The following is an 18,214-nucleotide window of genomic DNA, read 5'->3' as shown; positions in this document are numbered from 1 at the left end:
CAAATATGAGGAATATACATTTTTACCATAACGTAATGTACGTTTTGCCCCTTTGAAAATCTGGAGAACTAAGGGGTGAAATATAAGAAAACTGAAAGAATCATTTGGAAAATCTCATCGAGCTTAAATTAGTTTCTAAATTAGATGTTTTGAGTGTATTTAAAATTAGGCTAACTACTTCATTCACTTCAAACCCATTACATAATACTAGTATTTAAGAAAAATGGTGAAAGACTGCAAATATGTTAAATAACAATTCTATTGATCTAGAAATGGAAATAACTGATTTTCATCCTAATTAAGATCAAGAATATCACAAAAAGCCATTTGAATAGTCCTAGAACAGAAAAATCATGAACAGTTAAACCTTTAAAAAGATAAATTCCTGCTTCCAATCTACTTAAAAATGTGAAAGAGGATTTTCAACAATGAACTTGTTAAAATCAATGTTTAGATACAGGATAACAAATCAACATCCCAACGACTGCAAGGATTTAGCCATAACATTGCATGTATCAGAGGCAAAAAAAAAAAAAAACTCGCAGAAGAAATGCAGTGTTAAATTTCACATTAAAATACGATTTCCCTGTATTTAACTTTCATCTTGCTGAATTTTTTGTAAATAATACAAAGAGTATACCTTTTCTTTAACATATTATACCACACATATTTATACTTTGTGTAATGTATTTATAACTGAAATATTAAAAGTGCACTAGATACTTGTGCTCGCCAAAATTATATAAACTCAAAATTGGCTCCCTTTAAGTTAAAGTTGCACATAACTGCACTAAGGGAAGGAATGCAATTTTATTTCTTTGTCTGTATTTGGTGTTTCATTTTCATATAAAAAGAGTTAAAAATAGGGTTATCTAATTTTGTTATCTAGGTAACAAAATTTAAACACACATTTTCAGTAAAAATTACAGAATAAAAGATTTTGTTTCCCTGAAGATGCAACACCTCGCTATTCCAGGTATGGTACAGACTGCATACTGTCAGAAAGAAATTCCTTTCCTAAACAGGGAATCCATATACTTTAATCTGTTTTTACACAAGTACTGTTTATGACTAATGGTCCAGGAGTAAAATACTTTATAGTTAATCCATCTAAATTTTTATTATTTCCGGTCATCTGTATAGACTCTTTATTTATCACGACTAAACTACCAATCTGCATTCTAGATACCTCATATGATTCTTCAAGTCACGTTTCGTAGCCTATCATTTCTAATACAGCAGGTACTTGCTGAGCGCAGACTAGTAAAGCGTGATTTCGCGTATAGCAGTACCTTACAGGATTCCATTTAATTTGTCCACTGCTAGAATTTCATTCATACGTGGTTCAACATTCATCCATCAACACCAGAAAGAATTTATCTGCTACTTTAAACAATTTCCATAGACTGAAAATGAAGTTCAAAAAAATCTTACAAATCTCAAATGCAAAGCATTCCGAAGAATTTTCACATATGGAAGATAGAGAAGTCAAACAATGAATCAGAAAATTACAAAAGAAGAATTGGGTGCTTATAAAACCCCTTGACAATAAAAGCGCTCATTACGAGAAACAGCTTTTAACTGAAGATTAGATGAAGGAATCATTAAATAACAGAGAAGCAATGTCTGATCTTCTAGCGGAGATGGACACAATTAAAGAAAAAAACGGACACTTTAAAAGAGCTACTGGGAAATATGTGCTCTTTACAGCGACATGGTTACAGTTGCATCAGTCATTCTTATAAGCAAATGACGTCAGCTTTTTCAAAAAATAATTCTGCCATGTATTTGCCAAGAGAACGAAAACAAGTCCTAAAGAAACTTTCAGAGTGCTTTTCAAAACCAAGTTGAAAGTTAGTCTGCAGAATTTTACTTCGATAATAATAAAACATCTCTGATTTTATTTCAAAATGAATTTTTTTTTATCGATTTTAAAGAGATCTTCGCAAATTGGTTCATAAAACTTCACAATATGCCACAATTGTTCAGATTAGGGACAAAATATAATAAAGTATGCTTAAAACAACTAAGAAAAAGCACATTTTGAGCATCCTTAACAGAAGACAATTTGGCTCCACTAACTTTCTTTACAAGTATACATTAAATTTTTATTTACATTTCTTTTTTATTCAACACTTAACTTTCAATGGTTTTAAGAGAAACATCACTTGATAGAGAGACTCTAAATTCGGAAAAAACTGAAACAAAATTGGTTTATACCCAGGCAGTGCAATTACACTGGCCTGTTGGGAAGAGAAGACCCCGTTGGACATGGAAAATATTAGGCCACACAGAGAGGAAAATGTTTAGCCTCCTCCTCGTAATGCGAAAGGAGGCCACTTGGGAAAAAATTACACCACAGCAGTACTTTTGAAACCACTACGAAGCAACAGAACTCTAACAAATCTCAGACTTCTGATAATTATAGTGTGATTAACAGTTCAACCTCACTTCGAATATTACAATACAATATAGAGAAAGCACCAATTCAGACACTTCAATATGAAATTCAAAACCTACGAAATTAATGCACAAATGCTACCCTAAACATTAAAACATAATGTGACACGTTCATGTAAAATAAATAACTAGTAAAGCTCCAATATAAAGCAACATGTGAAAAGGGATGGACAAATTATAACATTCAAGTATTTCTAGTGGAAATAAAGTTGATATAAAACAAGACTTACCAGCCACAGATGTCTTTTTGCTCTGCATTATTCCCCCATTCTTTTCATCATCGTTCTTTTTCTTTCACGATATCATGTTCTGAATTCCAAGAGTGCACAAAAGCGATGACAAATTACACTAGAAGAGGCCAAAAGGGAAAAAAACAGGAATCATTAGATTTTAACTACTTCGATACACAAAGAGAAATATCTAAAACTTCAAGAGTCGCCTTCTTTGTTTTAAACTCCAGCAATGTGCTACATTGTTACTAAAAGCATGACTGCAATCGATAGAAAAGCTGATTTTCCTAATATGACAGAAGTACAGTAAGCGAAAGGGGTTTTTAATATATGGGTACAACATGAATAATGAAAGAAAAAAAAATTAGACAGTTATTACGGATACACAGAATAAAAGGGATAATGATCTTCGAGAAGAGTAAATAACTGCAGCGCTGGTAGAAAGATGGCACCAAAAGACAAAGAGCAGGTAATTTTAAATCACAAATAAAGAAAATAAACATTACTGCTAGCTTTGAAGCAGGTGTTATATATTAAACTATCTAAATTCACACACAGAATTAGTGACATAAGAGATCAAAATAGAGTAATTAAACTTGCAATACATTATTATTAAAAGAGCTATACATATATACTTTTAAAGATTTTTTTAAAAAAAGGGCACAAAAACACCTCTCTAAAAACAGACTTGGAAGAACATCTTGGAAACAAAAGTCGTATACCATAAAAGAAATATTTCATTCAGAATTTTAACGTAAGAACCATTTCTAATTTCAAGTTCTCTACTTAGGTACTCTCATTCATGAGAGAGGACAGCTTAGTGCGATATACCAGAAATTATCTTGAAATATTACCAGGTGACTTTAATGTAATTATAGAAATATTTCGCTCAGGGAAAGACATTGTGTAGCTGCCCGGGTTCGAGCCCAGCTTTAATATAGCAAGCTAAAACACATCAAATGCCATTGAATGATACAGCATTTTGAAATGTCACAAAAAATTCAAATGCAATTTCGTGGAAGAGCTATTGCAATTACCTACATACTAAAATTTTGACCAAAAATTCAAGAAAACTAAGATACTCCTTTATCTTTCGAAGGAATCAAAGTCATATACTAATGTAGGGATGCTCAACCTATTGTACTATGAAACCTACACATAGGAATGAAATTTTGTCACCTATGTGAGATGTCCAATACCGAGAAATTCCGTAAATTGTAGAATAGAACCTGCGTCTGAAAACAGACGAAAGGTAAAACATTATTCAAATAATTTACCTTTAGCCTTGAAGCAGGTGTTCTATATTAAACTGTGTTAATTCACATACAGAATTAGTAATATAATAGCTCAAAATATTTTAAGAACCAAACACGCATTAAATAAACATTAAAAAATCTATATACGTTTATTAGTGTTACGAGGGTTTATTCTGAAATATTATAAGGTCACTTTCAAAGAAATGATAGAACTTTTCACTCAGGGAAGGGACATTCTGTCTGGCTGCCCGGGTTCCATCCCAGCTTCTGTTACAAAAGTTTCATAGAAGAATTTTAAAAATCCAGAAACGAAACTTATGAAGAAATTATTGAACATACCTGGTTCTATGATTTAGCCATTCTTACAGACATAGTAACTAAATCTTAAATTTGAGGGAGGGGGCGAGAGAACTAAACTAAAGTCTTTGAATTAAAGGGTATTATAAATTCATTTTAAATCAAAATTAATTTTGTGAAAATATTACACAAATATGAGGAATATACATTTTTACCATAACGTAATGTACGTTTTGCCCCTTTGAAAATCTGGAGAACTAAGGGGTGAAATATAAGAAAACTGAAAGAATCATTTGGAAAATCTCATCGAGCTTAAATTAGTTTCTAAATTAGATGTTTTGAGTGTATTTAAAATTAGGCTAACTACTTCATTCACTTCAAACCCATTACATAATACTAGTATTTAAGAAAAATGGTGAAAGACTGCAAATATGTTAAATAACAATTCTATTGATCTAGAAATGGAAATAACTGATTTTCATCCTAATTAAGATCAAGAATATCACAAAAAGCCATTTGAATAGTCCTAGAACAGAAAAATCATGAACAGTTAAACCTTTAAAAAGATAAATTCCTGCTTCCAATCTACTTAAAAATGTGAAAGAGGATTTTCAACAATGAACTTGTTAAAATCAATGTTTAGATACAGGATAACAAATCAACATCCCAACGACTGCAAGGATTTAGCCATAACATTGCATGTATCAGAGGCAAAAAAAAAAAAAAACTCGCAGAAGAAACGCAGTGTTAAATTTCACATTAAAATACGATTTCCCTGTATTTAACTTTCATCTTGCTGAATTTTTTGTAAATAATACAAAGAGTATACCTTTTCTTTAACATATTATACCACACATATTTATACTTTGTGTAATGTATTTATAACTGAAATATTAAAAGTGCACTAGATACTTGTGCTCGCCAAAATTATATAAACTCAAAATTGGCTCCCTTTAAGTTAAAGTTGCACATAACTGCACTAAGGGAAGGAATGCAATTTTATTTCTTTGTCTGTATTTGGTGTTTCATTTTCATATAAAAAGAGTTAAAAATAGGGTTATCTAATTTTGTTATCTAGGTAACAAAATTTAAACACACATTTTCAGTAAAAATTACAGAATAAAAGATTTTGTTTCCCTGAAGATGCAACACCTCGCTATTCCAGGTATGGTACAGACTGCATACTGTCAGAAAGAAATTCCTTTCCTAAACAGGGAATCCATATAATTTAATCTGTTTTTACACAAGTACTGTTTATGACTAATGGTCCAGGAGTAAAATACTTTATAGTTAATCCATCTAAATTTTTATTATTTCCGGTCATCTGTATAGACTCTTTATTTATCACGACTAAACTACCAATCTGCATTCTAGATACCTCATATGATTCTTCAAGTCACGTTTCGTAGCCTATCATTTCTAATACAGCAGGTACTTGCTGAGCGCAGACTTGTAAAGCGTGATTTCGCGTATAGCAGTACCTTACAGGATTCCATTTAATTTGTCCACTGCTAGAATTTCATTCATACGTGGTTCAACATTCATCCATCAACACCAGAAAGAATTTATCTGCTACTTTAAACAATTTCCATAGACTGAAAATGAAGTTCAAAAAAATCTTACAAATCTCAAATGCAAAGCATTCCGAAGAATTTTCACATATGGAAGATAGAGAAGTCAAACAATGAATCAGAAAATTACCAAAGAAGAATTGGGTGCTTATAAAACCCCTTGACAATAAAAGCGCTCATTACGAGAAACAGCTTTTAACTGAAGATTAGATGAAGGAATCATTAAATAACAGAGAAGCAATGTCTGATCTTCTAGCGGAGATGGACACAATTAAAGAAAAAAACGGACACTTTAAAAGAGCTACTGGGAAATATGTGCTCTTTACAGCGACATGGTTACAGTTGCATCAGTCATTCTTATAAGCAAATGACGTCAGCTTTTTCAAAAAATAATTCTGCCATGTATTTGCCAAGAGAACGAAAACAAGTCCTAAAGAAACTTTCAGAGTGCTTTTCAAAACCAAGTTGAAAGTTAGTCTGCAGAATTTTACTTCGATAATAATAAAACATCTCTGATTTTATTTCAAAATGAATTTTTTTTTATCGATTTTAAAGAGATCTTCGCAAATTGGTTCATAAAACTTCACAATATGCCACAATTGTTCAGATTAGGGACAAAATATAATAAAGTATGCTTAAAACAACTAAGAAAAAGCACATTTTGAGCATCCTTAACAGAAGACAATTTGGCTCCACTAACTTTCTTTACAAGTATACATTAAATTTTTATTTACATTTCTTTTTTATTCAACACTTAACTTTCAATGGTTTTAAGAGAAACATCACTTGATAGAGAGACTCTAAATTCGGAAAAAACAGAAACAAAATTGGTTTATACCCAGGCAGTGCAATTACACTGGCCTGTTGGGAAGAGAAGACCCCGTTGGACATGGAAAATATTAGGCCACACAGAGAGGAAAATGTTTAGCCTCCTCCTCGTAATGCGAAAGGAGGCCACTTGGGAAAAAATTACACCACAGCAGTACTTTTGAAACCACTACGAAGCAACAGAACTCTAACAAATCTCAGACTTCTGATAATTATAGTGTGATTAACAGTTCAACCTCACTTCGAATATTACAATACAATATAGAGAAAGCACCAATTCAGACACTTCAATATGAAATTCAAAACCTACGAAATTAATGCACAAATGCTACCCTAAACATTAAAACATAATGTGACACGTTCATGTAAAATAAATAACTAGTAAAGCTCCAATATAAAGCAACATGTGAAAAGGGATGGACAAATTATAACATTCAAGTATTTCTAGTGGAAATAAAGTTGATATAAAACAAGACTTACCAGCCACAGATGTCTTTTTGCTCTGCATTATTCCCCCATTCTTTTCATCATCGTTCTTTTTCTTTCACGATATCATGTTCTGAATTCCAAGAGTGCACAAAAGCGATGACAAATTACACTAGAAGAGGCCAAAAGGGAAAAAAACAGGAATCATTAGATTTTAACTACTTCGATACACAAAGAGAAATATCTAAAACTTCAAGAGTCGCCTTCTTTGTTTTAAACTCCAGCAATGTGCTACATTGTTACTAAAAGCATGACTGCAATCGATAGAAAAGCTGATTTTCCTAATATGACAGAAGTACAGTAAGCGAAAGGGGTTTTTAATATATGGGTACAACATGAATAATGAAAGAAAAAAAAATTAGACAGTTATTACGGATACACAGAATAAAAGGGATAATGATCTTCGAGAAGAGTAAATAACTGCACCGCTGGTAGAAAGATGGCACCAAAAGACAAAGAGCAGGTAATTTTAAATCACAAATAAAGAAAATAAACATTACTGCTAGCTTTGAAGCAGGTGTTATATATTAAACTATCTAAATTCACACACAGAATTAGTGACATAAGAGATCAAAGTAGAGTAATTAAACTTGCAATACATTAATATTAAAAGAGCTATACATATATACTTTTAAAGATTTTTTTAAAAAAAGGGCACAAAAACACCTCTCTAAAAACAGACTTGGAAGAACATCTTGGAAACAAAAGTCGTATACCATAAAAGAAATATTTCATTCAGAATTTTAACGTAAGAACCATTTCTAATTTCAAGTTCTCTACTTAGGTACTCTCATTCATGAGAGAGGACAGCTTAGTGCGATATACCAGAAATTATCTTGAAATATTACCAGGTGACTTTAATGTAATTATAGAAATATTTCGCTCAGGGAAAGACATTGTGTAGCTGCCCGGGTTCGAGCCCAGCTTTAATATAGCAAGCTAAAACACATCAAATGCCATTGAATGATACAGCATTTTGAAATGTCACAAAAAATTCAAATGCAATTTCGTGGAAGAGCTATTGCAATTACCTACATACTAAAATTTTGACCAAAAATTCAAGAAAACTAAGATACTCCTTTATCTTTCGAAGGAATCAAAGTCATATACTAATGTAGAGATGCTCAACCTATTGTACTATGAAACCTACACATAGGAATGAAATTTTGTCACCTATGTGACATGTCCAATACCGAGAAATTCCGTAAATTGTAGAATAGAACCTGCGTCTGAAAACAGACGAAAGGTAAAACATTATTCAAATACTTTAGCCTTGAAGCAGGTGTTCTATATTAAACTGTGTTAATTCACATACAGAATTAGTAATATAATAGCTCAAAATATTTTAAGAACCAAACACGCATTAAATAAACATTAAAAAATCTATATACATTTATTAGTGTTACGAGGGTTTATTCTGAAATATTATAAGGTCACTTTCAAAGAAATGATAGAACTTTTCACTCAGGGAAGGGACATTCTGTCTGGCTGCCCAGGTTCCATCCCAGCTTCTGTTACATAGAAGAATTTTAAAAATCCAGAAGCGAAACTTATGAAGAAATTATTGAACATACCTGGTTCTATGATTTAGCCATTCTTACAGACATAGTAACTAAATCTTAAATTTGAGGGATGGGGCGAGAGAACTAAACTAAAGTCTTTGAATTAAAGGGTATTATAAATTCATTTTAAATCAAAATTAATTTTGTGAAAATATTACACAAATATGAGGAATATACATTTTTACCATAACGTAATGTACGTTTTGCCCCTTTGAAAATCTGGAGAACTAAGGGGTGAAATATAAGAAAACTGAAAGAATCATTTGGAAAATCTCCTCGAGCTTCAATCAGTTTCTAAATTAGATGTTTTGAGTGTATTTAAAATTAGGCTAACTACTTCATTCACTTCAAACCCATTACATAATACTAGTATTTAAGAAAAATGGTAAAAGACTGCAAATATGTTAAATAACAATTCTATTGATCTAGAAATGGAAATAACTGATTTTCATCCTAATTATGATCAAGAATATCACAAAAAGCCATTTGAATAGTCCTAGAACAGAAACATAATGAACAGTTAAACTTTTAAAAAAATAAATTCCTGCTTCCAATCTACTTAAAAATGTGAAAGAAGATTTTCAACAATGAACTTGTTAAAATCAATGTTTAGATACAGGATAACAAATCAACATCCCAACGACTGCAAGGATTTAGCCATAACATTGCATGTATCAGAGGCAAAAAAAAAAAACTCGCAGAAGAAATGCAGTGTTAAATTTCACATTAAAATACGATTTCCCTGTATTTAACTTTCATCTTGCTGAATTTTTTGTAAATAATACAAAGAGTATACCTTTTCTTTAACATATTATACCACACATATTTATACTTTGTGTAATGTATTTATAACTGAAATATTAAAAGTGCACTAGATACTTGTGCTCGCCAAAATTATATAAACTCAAAATTGGCTCCCTTTAAGTTAAAGTTGCACATAATTGCACTAAGGGAAGGAATGCAATTTTATTTCTTTGTCTGTATTTGGTGTTTCATTTTCATATAAAAAGAGTTAAAAATAGGGTTATCTAATTTTGTTATCTAGGTAACAAAATTTAAACACACATTTTCAGTAAAAATTACAGAATAAAAGATTTTGTTTCCCTGAAGATGCAACACCTCGCTATTCCAGGTATGGTACAGACTGCATACTGTCAGAAAGAAATTCCTTTCCTAAACAGGGAATCCATATACTTTAATCTGTTTTTACACAAGTACTGTTTATGACTAATGGTCCAGGAGTAAAATACTTTATAGTTAATCCATCTAAATTTTTATTATTTCCGGTCATCTGTATAGACTGTTTATTTATCACGACTAAACTACCAATCTGCATTCTAGATACCTCATATGATTCTTCAAGTCACGTTTCGTAGCCTATCATTTCTAATACTGTGGGGAAAGGCAACGACCATAGTTGATAACCACACTTTATTACTATTTACAAATATAGATTACATAAGATTACAATTAATGAAAATGGTATACGAGCGATCGAGCGACGTCTGCTCTGCTCGCCAGCTAATCCTCGTCTTCTTCCCAAGGCGGGAAACACATGCTGACGCAATGCATACGTCATACAGTAGGGGATTAGGGAATATCATCACATAACGTTTCCCACATTCGGCCATCATGACCGGACAGGCGACCTCGCCTGAAGCAACATAGTATATCATCAAATTAAAAAAATTATTATAATATAGTAACATAGGTATGAGAAAAAATAATCTGTAGATACAAAGCTGAGTATACTTACACAAATGAAGCAAAAAAATAGATTAAACACACCACAGCAGTTAACTAAAAATAAAAAGAACATTAGTATGACAAAATGAATTAAAAAGTTGATATGAGGAAAAAAAATTATTAGAAAGTTCTCAGGTGCCATCTGTCCAAACTCAGGAGGACCTATAATGCTGACAGTTGAATAAAAATCAAGTGATACGTTCAATATTGTTGGACCAGGATTTCATGTATTCAGCACAAGTAGATGTTTTGGATGGTCCGTCGAAAAATGCACACTTTTCCACATCATATGTGTCATTTTGTTTGAGCCTGGTGACTTTATAAGTTCCGAGAAATTTCTGTTTGAGTTTTAGACCAGGGCCAAACTGAGTTTGTTTGATAGCCACGAGGTCATGAAGTTGAAATTTTTGTGCCTGTTTTCGTCGCAAATTAGAAGTATGGCGATTTTCGTCTTGCACTTTAGAGATTTGCTGTTTTGCGTCCTTACGGAGATCGTCACGTTGCTGAATGAATGCAGATTTGATCTCCTCGTCGATTAGAGCAGCAATGTTTATGTCGTTTTGCGATTTGATTTTAGTCCCAAAGAGAAGTTCAAAGGGAGTAGAATTGATGCTACGTTGAAAAGTTGAATTAATAATTTGTTGCACAGCAGGAACATGGCGGCACTGTTGCTCAGGGTTGGTTATGGAGAGTTTAGAAAGGACAGCAATAATAATGGAGTTCAAACGCTCAACTTGACCGTTCGATCGTGGGAGGCCAGCTGTAATAAGAACGTGCTTTATTCTCTGTGTGTCACAATAGTTTGTAAATGCAGTGGATTTGAATAGGGCCTCGATCAGAGATAATCCGTGAAGGATTTCCGAAGACTGATCTTTGAGATTCCAGCCGACTGATAACTTCATCTGCGTCTGTAGACTTTGTCGGATAAAGCCACACGAATTTAGTAAACGAGTCTATAACTGCCAAAATATGTTTGTATTTCTTTGATGTGGTGGCAAGGGGACCTAAGTGGTCGATATGGTACGTGTGCAAGGGTGCGTCGTCTTTGTCAATGGGGTGCAGAAGTCCGTCTTGCTTGCCACGCTTTCGATTATTGAGGATGCATGGGATGCAGTTATGGATACACCGCTCAATTTTTTCTTTCAAATTTGGGATAAAATATTCGTTGTTTAAAAGTTCTTGAGTGCGGATTACGGCGAAGTGGCCTCGTTCGTGAGCTGCTTTAATGACATTTGCCTGCATATCCTCAGGCACCACAAGTAAGTCAATGCCGTTGACGTTTTTGTACAGGAGATTGTTCTTAACGAGAAAGTTATCATACGAAGGCGTCGTTTGAAGGAGTGCTTTAATAGCCGTAATATGCGCGTCGGTTTCTTGTGCTTTGCGAAATTGGAGAAGGACACTGTCTTGGATAGTCATGCAACATGGACTGCGACTGAGGGCATCCACGTGAGCCATCTTTGAGCCGGTACGGTGCTCAATTTCGTAGTCAAAATCTTGGAGATATAAAACCCATCGGGCTATTCTCGAAATGAGTTCCTTTTTATTTAAAGTTTGTACAAAAGCGTTGCAGTCAGTGATAATTTTAAAATGTGAACCAAGGACGTAAACACGGAACTTTTTTAAAGCTTCAACAATTGCAAGGACTTCGAGTTCATAACTGGTGTATTTACGCTCGTTGTCCGATGTTTTCTTTGACATGTAGTAGACAGGGTGAAAGCTGTTATCGTTCATAGATTTTTGTAGTAGGACTGCCCCCAAGCCATCAATGGATGCGTCGGTATGAATTTCGATAGGACTCTTTTGATTAAAAATACTTAAAACTGGTTGTTGAGAAAGCAAATATTTTAATCTGTGAAATGCGGCTTTCTGATCAGCATGAAATTGAAAGGGGGTGTCCTTACGAAGGAGATCACTAAGGGGTTTTGCAATGCTAGAATATGAGGGGATGAATTTCCTAAAATATCCCGTGAGACCGAGAAAGCGTTGGACGTCTTTCGTACTCTGAGGTTCGGGGTAGTTAATTACAGATTTTGTTTTCGAAGGGGAAGGGAAAAGTTTACCGCCTTCAACGATATGTCCAAGAAATTCGATTTTTTTGTGAAGAAATTGACATTTACGAAAATTAACTTCTAGACCATATTCACTAGCAACTTTGACTACTTGGTTGAGACGATGAATGGCCTCATTTTCATTTTTGGCGGGAATAACTACATCGTCCATGTAGGGTAAAACATAACCTTTGACAATTAAATCACGAAAAACATAATTTATAAAGCGCTGGAATACTGAAGGCAATTTGAAAGACCAAATGGCATTCGAAGAAACTGGAATTGTCCGTTATGAGTTACAAAAGCTGTATATGGTTTACTTTCGTCCGCTACTGGCACATGAAAAAAACCGTTACGTAGGTCAAGAGTACTAAAAATTTGCGCGTCTTGAAGTTTATCCAAAATGTCATCAATAAGAGGAAGAGGAAAATGATCCTTAATTAAAAGTCGATTAAGTTTCCTATAATCGATGCAAACACGGGGTGTACCATCTTTTTTACGCACCACGAGAACTTGACTGGCATATGGAGATGAACAAGGTTCAATAATTTTAAGTTTCAACCATTCATTTATTTGTTTGTCAACAATTTCCCGTTCAACAAAAGGAAGGCGTCTAGGAGGGTGAAAAATCGGTTTATCATCGGATAGAGTGATATTAAGTTTAATATCTGTCGTCTTTGTTTTATTTGGGACATAAGAATTCAGCAAACGTTCTGCCGCAGCACGAGTTTCTTTGGAAACATTTGAACCAATATCAAAAGCTGGAACATCGTCATTTATTGCAAACATGAAAGATTCAGGAGCAGTTTCAAAGCATTGCTCGGAAGGTTTTGAAAAATATATACCGTCTGGTGTAATAGTTAATTTAGCATTTTTAATTACGTCACATCCTACAATAAGAGAAAATTGCATAGAATGATTTGGAACAACTCTAATATTAGCCGGAAAGTCCTGATTATCAATGTTGATAATGGTTTGAAAATAGCCAATAATAGGAATTTTCGAGAATCCGAAACGAGTTAACACTCCAGAATTATTTGAAAGTGGTGGGGAACCAAGTTGAATCCATGTGTTTTCGTTCAGTAATGTGACCTCACTTCCAGTGTCAATTAATCCAGAAACTGTGCTATTGAGTATAACGACAGTTTTACACATAATACCGTGAGAGGTTTGTACTGTATTTACTTCGGCAGGGAGTGGAAGTCTCATTTGATGTAGTGAGGCGGCAATCCATAGATTTATGTCCAAAACTACCGCAAGTTAGACACTTTGGGCCAAACGAACGATTAGGACAGGACCGTGAGAGGTGTCCGACCTCATTGCAGTTAAAACAAGTTTGTGGTTTAGTTTTAGATGGAACAGTATTATTAAATTTCTTGTCGTGTTGTTGGTCTGAATTTTTTCGTGCAGTACCACGTCTGGGGTCATTATTCGTATTTTTAAAATTTGATGGATGAGAGATATTTGTATGTCTAGTCGTAACTACAGATTCATAAGTGCGTAGCTTTTCCTTGAATTCAGAATATGATTTTGCACCGTAGAGAATAATTTTATCGGATGGGGTACCTAGTATTTCCTTGAATGGTATACTGAATGACAGAAGCCTTGTCGATAACACCGTCACCACGATTCGCGATTTCGCGCATTGCGATAAAATATTGCAAAGAGCTTTCATTCGAGCGCATTTTTCTTCTTTCGAGTTGTTTATGAATTTCAATAGAAGTAATTTTATCGGAGAACTCATTAAGTAATACTGTTTTAAACATGTCGTATGAATTGAGATTCCGTTGTGAAAACAAAAAAGTTTTAGCAGTACCCACAACAAGTCTTTTCGCAAAAACTAATTTTTGCTGGTCGGTAAGATTTGGGAATAATTGGAAATTATCCTCTATATCGTTGAAAAAAGCACGGACTGAATAGGAATCATTGCCTGAAAAGTTTCTGCAAGTGTTTGAAAGATCTCTCAAAATAAACCATAAATCATGACTCATCTGGCGAATCTTGGTGTTCGCCGTCATATAAACACCGGAGCGACTCGAAGTAAAATTTATTACTTCCGCGTCAGAAGAAACAATGCGATTTGGGCTTGGCGCCATGGAGGGAGGGGAAGGGGGAACAGAAGAACTTAGACCTACAGGCGTCGGTGCACTGTCGGTGTTTGAAATTGAATGATCGTCATCGGATAAAAAACTAACATCTAGGGAACTGTGAAAATCCGTCAGATTAGTGAGGGCATGAAAAATTTTTTCACATAAAACATCTTTATTAGTGGAAGCTTCCAAATGCAATAAATTCGCCACTGATATAAAATCTGATAAAGAAAAATCTTTTAATAGAAGTTCTTTATGTTTTGCGAAATTGAAACCGTCCGGGAACGCGGCAAAATTTCGCTTTCGCGAAGAATGATCAAAATCGGAATATCCGAGCACGGTATTAAATAATTTAATAACTCGTGTTGTGCCATATTTAAGAGAATTCGCTATCAATGGGATATCACCTAATTTTAGGGCCATAGTTCTTTAAACAGTTAAATAGGATAATATGAATATGAAATAGGGTATGTATGAATGAGAATTAAACAGTATAAACACAGCTTAAAATCGTAATACTAATAAATTATGAACGAATTAGGGAAAAATGGGCCTACCTAACTTCGGCCCAAGGCCCAAGGCGTTTGACTTCCGGAGTACCTTTGCAACTTAATGCAATTACCTCCACAACTTCGATAAGGAAACTGAGTTGAATAAGAAAAAGCATTGGCTAAAGGAAAAATGAACAAACCGTTAAGGGTTTACTATGAAAGAAATGAATAAGGATGTATAATGATTTTCATTTTTACTATATTTGATATTCATACCAATCTTATACCATCAATTTCCGCCACAAAGCCATTTGTCGTATAACTCATGTATACGCTTCTCATTTCATATTTCTTTCCTGAGGTCACGGCTTCCTCTACCGTCCTCAGTATCTTTATGCATCGTCTCTCCCGCCCTCGAGCGTCCTCTCAAATGGTGCGCTTCTCGGCCAGGGCAGTCCTTATAATCCAATATATATCTTGACCAATCCAATGTAATCCAAAATCGAATTTCGATTTAACGTCCAAAATCAGAACAACGGACAAGTAGCATGTAACATCATTCACATATGTCATCCAGCTTGAAGAATATTAAATCGTCATAAAGGCACGTCTTCATTCACATACGTCGTCTGGCTTGAAGAAGAATATTAAATCGTCATAAAGGCACGTCTTGCCTTTGTTAGCTTTCTGAATGTCTTTAGTGATTGCTGGTGTCTAGGGTTCGATTATAACACATGCACAAAAGGCACGGTCGAGCCCCCAAAATGTGGGGAAAGGCAACGACCATACTTGATAACACACACTTTATTACTATTTACAAATATAGATTACATTAGGATTCAATTAATGAAAATGGTATACGAGCGATCGAGCGACGTCTGCTCCGCTCGCCAGCTAATCCTCGTCTTCTTCCCAAGGCGGGAAACACATGCTGACGCAATGCATACGTCATACAGTAGGGGATTAGGGAATATCATCACATAACGTTTCCCACAATACAGCAGGTACTTGCTGAGCGCAGACTTGTAAAGCGTGATTTCGCGTACAGCAGTACCTTACAGGATTCCATTTAATTTGTCCACTGCTAGAATTTCATTCATACGTGGTTCAACATTCATCCATCAACACCAGAAAGAATTTATCTGCTACTTTAAACAATTTCCATAGACTGAAAATAAAGTTCAAAAAAATCTTAGAAATCTCAAATGCAAAGCATTCCGAAGAATTTTCACATATGGAAGATAGAGAAGTCAATGAATCAGAAAATTACAAAAGAAGAATTGGGTGCTTATAAAACCCCTTGATAATAAAAGCGCTCATTACGAGAAACAGCTTTTAACTGAAGATTAGATGAAGGAATCGTTAAATAACAGAGAAGCAATGTCTGATCTTCTAGCGGAGATGGACACAATTAAAGAAAAAAACGGACACTTTAAAAGAGCTACTGGGAAATATGTGCTCTTTACAGCGACATGGTTACAGTTGCATCAGTCATTCTTATAAGCAAAAGACTTCAGCTTTTTCAAAAAATAATTCTGCCATGTATTTGCCAAGAGAACGAAAACAAGTCCTAAAGAAACTTTCAGAGTGCTTTTCAAAACCAAGTTGAAAGTAAGTCTGCAGAATTTTACTTCGATAATAATAAAACACCTCTGATTTTATTTCAAAATGAATTTTTTTTTTATCGATTTTAAAGAGATCTTCGCAAATTGGTTCATAAAACTTCACAATATGCCAAAATTGTCCAGATTAGGGACAAAATATAATAAAGTATGCTTAAAACAACTAAGAAAAAGCACATTTTGAACATCCTTAACAGAAGACAATTTGGCTCCACTAACTTTCTTTACAAGTATACATTAAATTTTTATTTACATTTCTTTTTTATTCAACACTTAACTTTCAATGGTTTTAAGAGAAACAGCACTTCATAGAGAGACTCTAAATTCAAAAAAAACTGAAACAAAATTGGTTTATACCCAGGCAGTGCAATTACACTGGCCTGTAGGGAAGAGAAGACCCCGTTGGACATGGAAAATATTAGGCCACACAGAGAGGAAAATGTTTAGCCTCCTATTCGTAATGCGAAAGGAGGCCACTTGGGAAAAAATTACACCACAGCAGTACTTTTGAAACCACTACGAAGCAACAGAACTCTAACAAATCTCAGACTTCTGATAATTATAGTGTGATTAACAGTTCAACCTCACTTCGAATATTACAATACAATATAGAGAAAGCACCAATTCAGACACTTCAATATGGAATTCAAAACCTACGAAATTAATGCACAAATGCTAGCCTAAACATTAAAACATAATGTAACACGTTCATGTAAAATAAATAACTAGTAAAGCTCCAATATAAAGCAACATGCGAAAAGGGATGGACAAATTATAACATTCAAGTATTTCTAGTGGAAATAAAGTTGATATAAAACAAGAATTACCAGCCACAGATGTCTTTTTGCTCTGCATTATTCATTTGTTCTTTTTCTTTCACGATATCATGTTCTGCATTCCAAGAGTGCACAAAAATGATCACAAATTACACTAGAAGGGGCCAAAAGGGTAAAAAAGAAATCAATAGATTTTAACTACTTTGATATTAAAGAATAATCATACACAAAGAGAAATATCTAATATTGTTTCTTAATATATAAAACTTCAAAAGTAGCCTTCTTTGTTTTAAACCCCAGCGACGTGCTACATTGCTACTAAAATCATGACTGCAGTCAATAGAAAAGCAAATGATTTTCCTAATACGACAGAAGTACAGTAAGCAAAAGGGGGTTTTAGTATATGGGTTTAAGATCAATAATGAAAAAAAAAAAAAAAAAATTAGACAGTTATTACGGATACACAGAACAAAAGGGATAATGGGCTAATTTTTAGAATATGGTAATTGCTAGTTTGGCAACATTTTGGAGGCGATAAAGGTTACTACCTGGGACTTTGGTAATAATGTGAGCAGTACTCAGTTCCGATTACGCATTATTTTGTGTGAGGGAAATGAGAGATCATGGGATATGTCATGTGATATTAATGGACGAATTACGGTTCTTTAATCGGAAAAGGGGGGGAAATCGGGAAAAAATCTGGAAATTTTGTATTTGGCTTTATTCTGTGTTGTGTGAAACAGTGTTC

This window comes from Stegodyphus dumicola, chromosome X1, assembly GCF_044657685.1.
Source record: "Stegodyphus dumicola isolate Sdum_Otavi_A_Nest chromosome X1, ASM4465768v1".
Lineage (NCBI taxonomy): Eukaryota > Metazoa > Arthropoda > Arachnida > Araneae > Eresidae > Stegodyphus > Stegodyphus dumicola.
Note: the sequence above shows the minus strand (reverse complement) of the source record.